Source organism: Primulina huaijiensis, chromosome 3 (assembly GCF_012295235.1).
Source record: "Primulina huaijiensis isolate GDHJ02 chromosome 3, ASM1229523v2, whole genome shotgun sequence".
Classification (NCBI taxonomy): domain Eukaryota; kingdom Viridiplantae; phylum Streptophyta; class Magnoliopsida; order Lamiales; family Gesneriaceae; genus Primulina; species Primulina huaijiensis.
In genome coordinates this window covers 10,128,136-10,142,209 of record NC_133308.1, presented here as the reverse complement: position 1 = coordinate 10,142,209, position 14,074 = coordinate 10,128,136, and the positions used below count along the sequence as shown (strand labels likewise).

Genomic DNA, 14,074 nt, shown 5'->3' with positions numbered 1-14,074 from the left:
GTAAAACTTTTTGTCCAATTTCAAATGACTTTCTCATAATATTTTTATCATGAAAGGCTTTAGTTTTATCTTTATAAATCTTTGAATTTTCATATGCATCATTTCTTAATTCTTCTAGTTCATTTAATTGCAATTTTCTTAATTTAGATGCATCATCTAAATTAATATTAAATGCTTTAATTGCCCAATAAGCTTTATGTTCAAGTTCAACCGGTAAATGACAATGCTTACCAAAAACTAACCTATATGGTGACATCCCTAATGATGTCTTAAATGCAGTTCTATATGCCCATAATGCATCAGTTAATCTTAAAGACCAATCTTTTCGATTTGGATTAACTGTTTTTTCTAAAATTTGTTTTATTTCTCTATTTGCAAGTTCAACTTGACCATTACTTTGAGGATGATATGGGGTAGAAACTTTATGTGTAATGCCATATTTTCTTAACAAAGAAGAAAATGATTTATTTATAAAATGACTTCCCCCATCACTAATTATTGCTCTAGGTATTCCAAATCGACTAAAAATATTTTCTTTTAAAAATTTTATAACAACTTTATGATCATTAGTTCTACATGCAATTGCTTCAATCCATTTTGAAACATAATCAACAGCGACTAAAATGTACGTATATCCAAAAGATAATGGAAATGGACCCATAAAATCTATCCCCCAACTATCGAATATTTCAATAATTATGATTGGATTTAAAGGCATCATGTTTCGTTTTGAAATTGATCCCATCTTCTGACAGTTTTCACAAGATTTGCAAAATAAATGCGTATCTTTGAATAAAGAGGGCCAATAAAATCCACATTGTAAGATTTTTGCAGCTGTTTTATTGGATGAAAAATGACCTCCACATGCTTCAGAATGACAAAATTTAATAACATTACTTACTTCATTGTCGGGTATGCATCGTCGAAAAATTTGGTCAGGACAATACTTAAACAAGTAAGGATCATCCCAATAAAATTTTTTAACTTCTATCAAGAATTTATTCTTATCCTGTGAATTCCAATGAGAAGGCATTTTATTTGTCACAATAAAATTTACAATGTTAGCAAACCAGGGCATAATAGTAGCATAAAACAACTGATCATCTGGAAAATTTTCATTTATTGGTATTTCATTATGAGATGATTCAGTCATTATTCTAGATAAATGATCGGCTACGACATTTTCTTTTCCTTTTTTATCTTTAATTATAATATCAAATTCTTGTAACAATAAAATCCACCGTATTAATCTTGGCTTAGCATCTTGTTTATTTGATAAATATTTTACGGCAGAATGATCAGTGTACACAATAGTAGTAGAACCAATTAAATAAGATCGAAACTTATCTAATGCAAATACTACTGAAAGTAATTCTTTTTCAGTAGTTGAATAATTTATTTGGGCACTATTTAAGGTTCTACTAGCATAATAGATTGCATACGGTTTTCCTTCTTTTCTCTGTCCTAACACAGCTCCTATAGCATAATCACTTGCATCACACATTAATTCAAATGGTAAAGACCAATCTGGAGGTTGTAAAATAGGTGATGTAATTAAAAGATTAATTATTTTTTTAAAAGCATTTTCACATTTCTGAGTCCATTCAAATTGTGTATCTTTTGTTAAAAGATTCGAAATTGGTTTAGATATTATGCTGAAATTTTTTATAAACCTTCTATAAAAACCTGCATGACCCAAGAATGATCGAACTTCTTTGACCGTTTTTGGTGATGTTAAATTAGCAATAACATCAACTTTGGCTTTATCAACTTCAATTCCTTTTTCAGATATCACATGACCTAACACAATCCCAGATTTAACCATATAATGACATTTTTCCCAATTTAAAACAAGATTTTTTTCTTCACATCGTTTTAATACTTCTTCTAGGTTTTTAAGACAATTTTCAAATGAGTTTCCAAAAACAGTTATATCATCCATAAAAACTTCTACAAATTCTTCAATCATATCACTGAAAATACTTAACATGCATCTTTGAAAAGTAGCCGGAGCATTACATAAACCAAATGGCATTCTTTTAAATGCAAAAGTTCCGAAAGGACAAGTGAAAGTAGTTTTTTCTTGATCTTCTAATGATATAGGTATTTGATAATACCCCGAATACCCATCAAGAAAACAGTAATAAGAATTTCCTGCTACTTTTTCTAGAATTTGATCTAAAAATGGTAGTGGGAAATGATCTTTTCTAGTTGCATCATTTAATTTTCTATAATCAATACACATACGCCAACTAGATGGAATCCTAGCTTGTAATAACTCTCCCTTTTCATTTTTTATAACAGTGATGCCTGACTTTTTAGGTACTACTTGTGTTGGACTTACCCATTTACTATCTGAGATTGGATAGATAATTCCAGCGTCTAATAGTTTTAATACTTCATTCTTAACAACTTCCTTCATATGTGGATTTAACCTTCTTTGTGGTTGTTGATATGTTTTAGCATTTTCTTCCAAATGAATTTTATGTGTGCAAATTAAAGGATTTATACCTTTTATATCTTTCAAAGTCCATCCAATTGCATTTTTATATTTTTTAAGTAATTTAATTAAATCTTCTTCTTGATTTGGTAGAAGAGTGGAAGAAATTACAACAGGAAATGTTTTATTTTCACCAAGAAATACATATTTCAATTCGAATGGTAAAACTTTTAATTCAAGTTTTGTATTATCATCTTCTTTAAAATTATTTTCAGACTCAAAACTTTCTATTGAAAAAACTTCAGATTGTTGATTTAAGTTTTCTTCTTGTATATTTTCTTCCACAATTGTTTCAATTTCATTATCATATTCATTTTCATTAATACTTGGTTGTTTACATAAATTGAACACATTAAGTTCTAGAGTCATATTTCCAAAAGACAATTTCATTATTCCATTTCGACAATTAATTAAAGCATTTGAAGTTGCTAGAAATGGTCGTCCCAATATTACTGGAATTTCATTATGTACTTGTATTGGTTGTGTATCCAAAACAATAAAATCTACAGGATATATGAATTTATCAACTTGAACCAACACATCTTCTACAATACCTCTAGGTATTTTGATTGACCTATCCGCCAGTAAGAGAGTAACAGAAGTGGGTTTTAATTCTCCTAAATTAAGTTTTTCATAAACTGAATAAGGAAGTAAATTCACACTTGCTCCCAAATCTAACAAAGCTTTTTTAATTTTATTTTCTCCAATAATACATGAAATTGTTGGACAACCAGGATCTTTATATTTTAAACTAGAATTATTTTGAAGAATAGAACTTACTTGTTCAGCCAAGAATGCTTTCTTCTTCACATGCAATTTTCTCTTCACAGTACATAAGTCTTTTAAAAATTTTGCATATGAAGGTACTTGTTTAATAGCATCTAATAATGGAATATTTATCTTTACTTGTTTAAAAACTTCATAGATATCAGAATCATTTTTTTGTTTTTTATGATTTGTTAATGCATGAGGAAATGGTGGAGGTTTATTTGATTCATTTACTATTTCAGATGATTTATCATTCAACATATTATTTTTAGAATTTAAGGTATCATCATTCTCAAAAGTATCAGGATTATCATCCTTACTCTTTGATTTTAAATGATCCTTGTTTTCATTACTATATGGATCATTAACTATTTTACCACTTCTAAGGGTAATAACAGATTTTATTTGATCAATTTTTTCATTTTTTAATTCTTGATTTTGATTTTTAGGATTAGGTTGAGGTTGAGATGGAAATTTTCCTTTTTCATGAATATTAAGTGCAGATGCAAATTTTGCAAGAGTTTCTTTCAAATCAGTCATAGATTGACTGTTTTGAATATTGATAGATTCTTGCTTTTGGATAAATGCATGAATTACATCTTCAAAGTTTTTTCTTGGAGGTGTAACATAAGGAATATAACCTTGATGATTTTGGTTATTTTGAAAATATTGTTGTGAGGGTTGTGCATTATTATCATTCCTCCAACTAAAATTAGGATGATTTTTCCATCCAGGATTATATGATGTTGAAAAAGGATCTAGTATTGGTTTTTTATAATTGTTAACATAATTTGCTTGTTCATGGAGACATTCTTTAAATGAAGGTAATGTTGGACAATCTTTTGTAGCATGATCATGTGTATCACATATATGACAAACAATTTCTTGAATACTTTTTAATTGACCACTCTTTTTCATTTCTAATGACTCAATTTTTCTTGCTAAAGATGCAAGTTTAGCTTGAATATCTATATCATCTTTAAGATTATAGATACCACCCCCATTTGTTGAATTATTGATTTTAGTTGTTGGTGGTTCTATTGTGCCTATATTATCCCAATTTTGAGCATTTTCTGCTAATGAATCCAAATACTCCATAGCTTCATTTGGGTTTTTATCTTCAAAAGTTCCATTACACATGAATTCTATCATTTGCCTATCTTTAGGTATTAGACCTTCATAAAAGTGAGAAACTATTCTCCATGTTTCAAAACCATGATGTGGGCATGTATTAAGTAATTCTTTATATCTATCCCAACATTGATAAAATGTTTCTCCTTGTTTTTGAGAAAAAGTAGTAATTTGTCTTTTAAAAGAGTTTGTTCTATGGGAAGGAAAAAACTTTTTGAGAAATTGTTGTTGCATTTCTTCCCATGATCTTATTGAACTTGATCTCAAATTTTGTAGCCATGTTTTAGCTTTATCTTTTAAAGAAAAAGGGAAAAGCTTTAATCGAACTATATCCATGCTACAATTTTGATCATTATAAGTGTTACAAACTTCCTCAAATTCTCTTAGATGTAAATATGGATTTTCAGAATCTAAGCCATGAAAATTTGGTAAAAGTTGAATAATTTGAGGTTTAAAGTTGAAATTAGATGCATCAGGAGGAAAAACTAAACAAGATGGGGCACTAGTTCTAATAGGGTTCATATGGTGCCTAAGTGTTCTTAATTGATCATGTTCTTGATTATTATTATTATTATTGTTATTATTGTTATCATTATCTTGATTATTTGAATTATCATCCATGTTTAAATTAATTTCAGATACTCGAATAAGTCTACCACCTTTTTTTCGACTCCAAATACTCATAAAAAAAAACAACACAATACTTATAAATAAAACATAATTAACAAATATAAACTTAATTTATACCTCCCCGGCAACGGCGCCAAAAACTTGCTACTACTTAAATTATAATTCACCCAAGTGTAGGTTGTCTGCAAGTAATATATTTCGTAAGTACGAGATCGATCCACAGAGAGGTTATTTTAAGTTTAAATTTATTAATTTATAGATTACCAAATGCAAGAACGAAGTTTACAAATTATAAATTTTGTCAAGGCTCGAGGATTTATTCTTGGTTTATGCAATATTGTTTAACTAAAAGTAAAACAAAGGAAACCACCATAAATAATGGTTCCAAGAAAATTAAATATTTAAACACACACCTAATATAATATAGTTCCCACTATAGAAAATACCGAATTCACCGATATTTTATATATGGTACCTATGATTATATATATAACTATATAAATATATAACTGCATAAAATAAATGTTAAATTAAATCATTATATTTCATTTAGAACAACCGGCAGAGCCACGCTATTGCCTAAATGAAATATATGATTTAATAAGTTAGTTGCGGGAAAGTAAAAGTTAGTTGCGGTAAAGTAAAAGTTAGATGCGGAAAGTAAAAGTTAGTTGCGATAAAGTAAATGTTAGATTGTTAGATATTAGTATTAAATCATAATATTTCATTTAGAACAACCGGCAGAGCCACATTATCGTCTATATATATATATATATATGTATGTATAATATAACAATAATAATTGATGAAATATTTATTGTATCAAAATTAAACAACAAATCAAGATAACCACTTCAATGGTATCAAGCATTTGATGTAAATTGATAACAACAAATAATTCATTTTTATACCTACAATAAAAAAGAAATTAGCAAAATGAAAAGAAATAAAGAAATAATATACAAAATATAAACAATCTTACTTCACCAAGAATTCATCATATTCACCTTGACATAATAGATTTAGCTCTCCATGAACTTACTTTTGATCAACACTAAAAACATCACTCATAATTTAGAAAATGAAAAATATATTGAAACTTAGAACTTTTATACACACTCACACTACATTTTACAATGAGATAGAATGATTCTCAAGCTTGCACAAGGCCTCTATTTATAGGCCAAATGAGAGAAAGGGTCAAAAATTCTATTAATGCAATGTAGTTGTAATAGTAGTCTTTGTCTCCTCCAACTTCAATTTCATGTCCCTTCTTTCAATGCTTTGTTCCACGACTTTAATCACCGAATTTGACTCTGCACAAAACAGCAAACATGTGGGGAATTGTCTGTAGATGAATTTTGCCACTTGGTTCACGTCATTTTGTTAAATATTGAAATAGTTATGATTTTTTTACTATATGCTGATCATGATGAAAGTAAATTTATCCTCCTTTTGATATTTTCACAATTTGATCATCTTAACCAACTTTTTAAGCAATCATGTCTTCTGCAAAGTTGTAGATAATTTCTCAAAAATTCCAAACATATTTGAATCACCTCCATTTGAGTTTTCTAGCTTGAGTTATCATTATTTTACTAACACGTAGAAAACATGAAAATAAAACATATTTAGTAAGACATTTAAATATAAACACATAAAACTAAAATAACATAATTTTATAATTTTAATGAAACTTAAATTTTAAAATATAAGTTTTAACATATAATAAATTATTAATTTTAAGTTTCATCAACTCACGCAGTCAGTCGTCAAAAAGATTCAGCAGAAATTATTCAAATGGCTACTCCAATTACTATAACAGAAAGCCAGTTCAGAAAAGATATCGGCTGGACAATCAGTTAAACAGAGCTAAATATTATGTTGTCTCATATGCACACTACACACCAAACACACACAAATCGAGAAATACCATCTGGAATACAGCAACTGGATAGTCAGTCAGACTAGTCCAAGTCTGGGTTCCTAAAGGACTAATCAGTTTAGGACTCAAATATAAAGGGGTACCAAAATTATATCTTGTGTGATTGCAGGTAACAGGTACAAGCAAGGAATCAATCTGGTACTTGGATAGTGGATGCTCACGACACATGAAGGGAAATGCAAACTTGTTATGTCAACTGATCAAGTACACTGGACCAAACATCAGTTTTGGAGACAATTCCAAAGGTAAAACTGTGGGTAAGGGTAAGCATATCCATGGTAACTTTACAATTAAAGGTGTTTTGCTAGTTGAGAACTTGAAGTATAACCTGATAAGCATCAGTCAGTTATGCGACAATGATTTCTCAGTTCAGTTTGATAAACACACTTGTTCAGTTAGAGACTCAACTGGTGAAGTCATCTTAACTGGAAATCGTTGTGGAAATACTTACAAAGTAAGTTGGATTGAACAACCTTATGCACCAGTTTGTTTCATTGCTTCCAAATCTTCTAAAAACTGGTTATGGCATAAGAGGTTAAACTACTTAAACTTTAAATCTATTGCCTATCTGAGCAAACACGATCTTGTAACTGGTCTGCCCAAAACAGATTTTTCAAAAGAAAAAGTTTGTTCAGCATGTTAGTTTGGAAAACAAGTAAGATCTACATTTAAAAACAGAGGTTGTAAATCATCTTCTTGATGCTTAGAACTGTTACATATGGATCTTTTTGGTCCAATACCAGTCATGAGTTTAGGGGGAATGAAATACACCTTAGTGGTTGTGGATGGTATTTCAAGATTTACTTGGGTTATTTTTTTCAGATCCAAGGACCAAACTGCTGCACAACTGATTAAGCTTTTCAAAAGACTATTTAATGAAAAATCAGTTGGGATTGATCGAATAAGGTCTGACAGAGGGACTGAGTTCATCAATAAAAATATTTCAAATTTTTTAGAAGATACTGGAATCAAGCATGAGCTTTCTGCAGCTAGAACACCTCAGCAAAATGGTGTAGCTGAGAGAAGAAATCGGACACTAAAAGAAGCTGCTAGAACAATGCTTGCTGATTCTGGTATTTCTCAAAGATTTTGGGCTGAAGCAGTAAACACTCCGTGTTACACTCAGAACAGATCGATGATTAATAAAAATCACATGAAAACACCTTATGAGATCTGGCATGGAAGAAAAAGTGTGGTATCTTATTTCAAGATATTCGGCTGCAGATGTTTTATTCTTGACAATGATAAAAATCAATTAAAAAACTTTGATGCCAAATCTCCAGAGAGAATATTTCTTGGATATTCTTCAGTTAGCAAAGCATATGGAGTTTTTAATAAAAGTTCTTTAAATGTTGAAGAATCTATTCACGTTGTTTTTGACGAAACTGTGCTAACTGATAAGCCAATTGATCCAGTTGATCGTTTTACAGAGATCAGTTTGGAAGAATTTCCTGAAGAAGATAATCATATCAGAAGAAATAATCTTCAAACACCTGAACCTGAAATACTAGACCAATCAGTACAACATGAACCTGTTCCTAACAATCAGTTGGTGGAGAAAACAGAAGATATTCAGTTACAAACTAAGACAGTCCAACTGAAACTGAAAACATTCAGTTGCCAACAGAAACACCTGCTAATATAGAAACGGTAAATACTGAACTCAGATGGAAGAAATCACACCCTTCAGAATTGGTGATAGGTAATCCATCTGATCCGGTAAGAACAAGAAATCAGATGCTCAATTTATTTATTCATTCAGCTTTCGTATCGCAATTGGAACCGAAGAAAACTGATGAAGCTCTTGCTGATCCAAACTGGATAAATGCAATGCAAGAGGAGCTGAATCAGTTTACCCATAACAATGTCTGGAACCTAGTTCCAAGACAAGTTTCAAAAACTGTTATAGGTACAAAATGGGTGTACAGGAACAAACTGAACGAAGATGATTCAGTTGTGCGCAACAAGGCGAGACTGGTAGCACAAGGATATAGGCAGGAAGAAGGAATTGACTATGATGAAACGTATGCACCAGTTGCAAGACTGGAAGCAATCAGAATATTCCTTGCCTATGCCTCATTCAAGAATTTTAAAGTCTACCAGATGGATGTGAAGAGTGCATTCTTAAATGGTCAGCTGCAAGAAGAAATTTACGTGGAACAACCTCCAGGTTTTGTCAATCATCATTTTCCTGATCATGTCTATCACTCGAACAAAGCATTATATGGTCTTAAACAAGCCCCAAGAGCTTGGTATGAAACTCTTTCAAAATTCCTAACTGATCATGACTTTTCAGTTGGATCAGTTGATAAGACCCTGTTCAAATTCTCTAAGAATGATCATATATTACTTGTCCAAATTTATGTTGATGATATTATATTTGGGTCAACTAACCCCAAATTATGCGAGAAATTTGCTAAGTTGATGCAGGAAAAATTTGAAATGAGCATGACGGGTGAACCGACATTTTTCCTTGGACTACAAGTGAAGCAACTGGAAACTGGTATTTTTATCAGTTAGACAAAATACACGAAGGAGTTGCTCAAGAAATTTAGCATGGAATCATGTTCATCAGCAAGCACTCCCATGAGTTCATCATTCAAACTGGACAATGATCAAGGGGAATATCAGTTGAGGTGACATTATACAGAGGTTTAATAGGTTCAATATTATATTTAACTGCTAGTCGTCCTGATATTGTATTTGCTGTTTGCACGTGTGTTCGATTTTAAGAAAATCCTAAGCAATCGCATTTCTCAGCTGCCAAAAGAATTTTAAAATATCTCAAGGGCACACAAAATGTGGGATTATGGTATACTAAAGACTCTACTTTCAATTTAGTTGGATATTCATATGCAGATTATGCAGGACATAAACTAGATTGAAAAAGCACCAGTTGATCTTGTCAGTTTCTAGGAGACAGACTGATCTTATGATTCAGCAAGAAGCAAACATCCATAGCTACTTCCACGACTGAAGCAGAATATCTTGCTGCTGGAAGCTGTTGTGTCCAACTGCTCTGGATTCTGCAACAACTGAAAGATTATGGAGTTGATACTAAAGAATCTCCTATATTTTGTGACAATACAAGCACGATTGCCATCACTTATAACCCAGTCCTTCACTCAAGGACCAAGCACATAGATGTCAGGCATCACTTCATCAGAGATCATGCCTTGAAGAAAGCCATCAGACTGAAATATGTCCCAACTGAACAACAGGCTGCTGACATCTTCACCAAGCCATTGCCCGAGACTAAGTTTTCTCACTTTCGCAATATACTTGGTTTAATTGATTTATCCTAATCAGTCTTACTGCTAATATATCAGTTGTTAATTAATTTGTGTCATTTATCTATTCTTAATTCTTAACTGATGTTAGCTTGTCAGCTTGTTATTTGTCAGCTTGTTATTTGTCAGCTTATTTTATCATTTATTGAGTTTCAACTGATCTCAGCTAATCATTTGTCAGTTGTTATGTTAAATTCGTGCATTACTTATCAACTGATTAAACTAAATTTTGCAGGAAGATAAAAGACTACAATAAACTAGATAAATATTTCATTTCATTGAAAGGCATAAGCACGAAGTACAGTGAAATATTCATCCTCAACAGCAGACCTCCACTTGGTCAACCAACGAGTTAAAACTCCAGTGAAAGTCTTGAGGAAGCTATCTGAGTCAGAAATTTGTTCTAGGATTTTCCTTTCATTCTGGAGCATTAGTAGGTAGACACCTTCATCTGTGAAGATGTTCACCTCATCAGAAACGTGCAAGCGCTGCCGATATTTCTCCATTTTTGCCACCAATGTGGGGGTGTTAGCTTCTCCACACTCATAAAGAAACTGAAGTCCTTGAAGCTCTTCCCAATATCGGAGAATTTTGTGGAGGACTTCATCCTCCATAGCAGTCTTTCTTGACTCTAGCGCCGCATCCCTGAAAGCCTCCGCCATATCAGGAGTCTTCGAGCTACTCGCATCTGCCATTCTTTTATTTGCTAAAATGCTTAAAACTAACAGAGCTACTCTTATTTATAGCCCAGGGTCAAAAAAACTGAAGGGACGCAAACATTTCAGTCAACGATAAATAAGATTTATTTTATTTCGACGCTTTAATTTAAATACGCATTTATTTAGGGGGGATATCGATTTTAAGAGGTTAACTGAGAAGACAGTAGTTAGTGAATTGTCATCTGAAACACTTCAGTTTCACAACTGATCGATCAGCTGATAATTTAGCTAATCTTCTCATAGAAGTTAACTGATTAATCATATCGCATTCCAAATCAATGATGTGACTATGAGTTTTTGCATTAAATGATCAATAGTAATTTGTTACGTGGACTCACATAATCCATGTATTTACTACACATGTTTTTACCACACGAACACACGTTTTTATTTCACATTTTCCTGCGCTAACACGTGTCTAATAAATCGAATAGTCACGTACATAAGTACTTTACCCCGCTCCATTTCAGTTCTTCTTCTTACGTGCACATTCAAGCATTCAGAGCAAATTCTTACTCTCAACAAATTTTTTTCGCAGAACTTCAAGCTTTTCAAATGGCCAACCAGATTCCTGCTCACATATTGAACGCTATAGCTATTGATTTTGACTCTATCTTCACTGTGAAATATGAAGGAGTCGCGAATGTCTTTCTGAAACTGGAAGCAGCTGGATTAAAATCATTCTTGGGACTATCTTCCCAAGAAATCTATCCCAAAGAAATTCAGGATATCTACTCAAATGGCTATGTTACACAAGACGAAAGCATAGCATGTACTGTAAATGGCCAGTTGCTGATCATTGAGAAGGAGTTTTTCTGCAATCTTTTCCAACTACCTGCTGATGGGATGATTAATCTTTCGGAAGTCAAGGGGTCAGATATTGAAGAAATGCAAACCTTACTATTTACTGATGGTCGGAAAATCAAGGTTTCCGATCCAAAGAAGGAACTGAAGCCAGAAGTACAACTGCTGGCAGATATAGTAGTAAAAGGGCTTTTGACAAAGGCTGGATCCTTTGCTGCACTGACTTTGGAAAAGTTTCAAGCCATGATTGCTATTATGGCTGGTCGAAAGGTGAACTGGAAGAACATCATCTTCAACACTTTGAGAAATATGTTTCAATCCACCAAGCAATCCAAGTGTTTTGCCGTACAGTTAAGCTATTTGATTAAAGTCAAGGGACTAGTGACTGATGATTCAGAGAGATCATCTAAACTGAAGATATTCAATGCCAAAAATGTCCAACCTCCCAAACAAAAGTTGGAAATGTCCCCTGAACAATTCGTGAAAGTCAAGAAGGAAATTGGAATTCAAAAACCTCCCAAATCAGTTCAAAAGAAGAAGATAATCAACCGCAAACTGATTGTAAGTGAATCTGAATCTGAGAGGACTCCGTCTCCAAAAGTCCTCAAGAAACCAAGGACGTTGAAAACCAAGCCTGCTGCTACAGTTGAAGTCATACCAACTGAAAGATTGACGGAATCAGCAGCTCAACAGCCAATCCAGGCTGTCCATCTGAAAGCAGTTAGAGCTGAACCCTCAACTGAGGATCAATTGTCTCTATCTCTCATTCTACCAAAGAAGACAACGGTCACCAAACCAGGTGATAAGAAGAAAGTTGCTGGAGTAAAGGCTCTCCTGATCACCATTACTAGTTACGTCTCTCTACCTGCTGCCAGACCAAAGGGGGTAGTGATCAGAGATAACTTTGATGCTACTACCTCATGATTGAGTATTCCTCATGCCCTGACTGACACTAAGGGCACGGGCAAAATGCAAGAAGAACCCAGGCCAACAAATGCCATTCAAACACACATTGATCTTATTTGGGAAGAGATCAATGAATTTTCAGCAAATAAGCTCAAAACCTATGATGCATGGGTGAAATTCAGAACGCATGTATTCGCCAAAGAGCTTCAGAGAAAATCCAAACTGCAAAAATTTATAAAGCTGGAACATGTTGTATTAAGAGTGGTTAAGGTATCTTCCATCGTTCAGGCATTGGAGAGGAAGAATTACTTCTTCGATCAGCTGAGAGCCAAAAAGCTACAGAAGATAGTTGCTCAGTTGAAACTGAACTATGACCCTACCAGTCCAACTGCACATAATGACAAAGCTGTGCATGATCAACTAGAATCGGATCTTGTCTCACTACAGATGGAAATAAAGAATTGGGAAATGGGTCAAGAACTGGTTTTTCCAGAAGCTCCTCAAGCCGTATCATCAGAAGACCCAACTGAGGATTCAGTTCAAAGACCTCCCAAGGACGTTGGTGCTGAAACTGATCAACAAGCAACTGCCCCCTCCACTTTAGTTGCTCAACCTTCATCATCTGTAGCACCTCCTTCTTCATCTCCTGATCCTAATCTTTATTCAGAAGCTGATTTATCATTGGCCAATCTTGATGAGGTCATCCAATGAGTCACCTTTGATATTTAGCTAGAATCATCTAGATCTGCGGAAGAAGTCATTCCAACTGAAGAACCAGTTAATAAAACTGTGTCGACTGAAGAACCTGCCGAGAAAGCAATGATTGAAGAAACTGAACAGCCAGTTCAGTCAGTTGGTGTTACTGAACAGTCAGTTATTGAAACTATGGAGGCTACATTCAAACTGAAGAGCCAACTTCAGTTTCAGTTGATCACTCAACTGATCAACCACTCATTCTTTCTCCTTTCCAAATTCAACAAGAAGCAGGTGTAGAGGATTATCCTGAAATGGTCAGTGCAGAACCGATAATAACTGACAGGACTCTAGTAATATTTGATGAAGCCTCAAGAGAACAAGAACCAGAGCCAACTGGACCTTCATCTTCTCATCCTTCAATAAACTTTGATTCGGTACTGGAAGAGATTCAAACCATCCAGCACGACCTGTCAAAGATGATGATGGCGATTTCAGATATCCAATCTACTCAGCTTGCTCATACATTGAAGCTAGACTCCTCAAATAAATTCAATCCTGAGAGATTACGAAAAATTCACGCTACTGTGACCACTCTCTCTTTTGCAGTGGACGAAATCAAAAAGAATAGAGGTATAGCTGAAAGTCTTTCCCTGACTCAAGATACAATCGGCAAGAGAGTTGAATT

At 33.2% G+C, this 14,074-nt stretch overlaps 1 non-coding gene across 1 annotated transcript; it reads left to right on the top strand.

Moving 5' to 3' along the window:
* Positions 1–4,478: 4,478 nt before the first annotated feature.
* On the top strand, positions 4,479–4,589 carry LOC140974702 (small nucleolar RNA R71). The gene has a single exon (XR_012174858.1). It is a non-coding gene; the product is annotated as a small nucleolar RNA R71 (small nucleolar RNA).
* Positions 4,590–14,074: the final 9,485 nt, after the last annotated feature.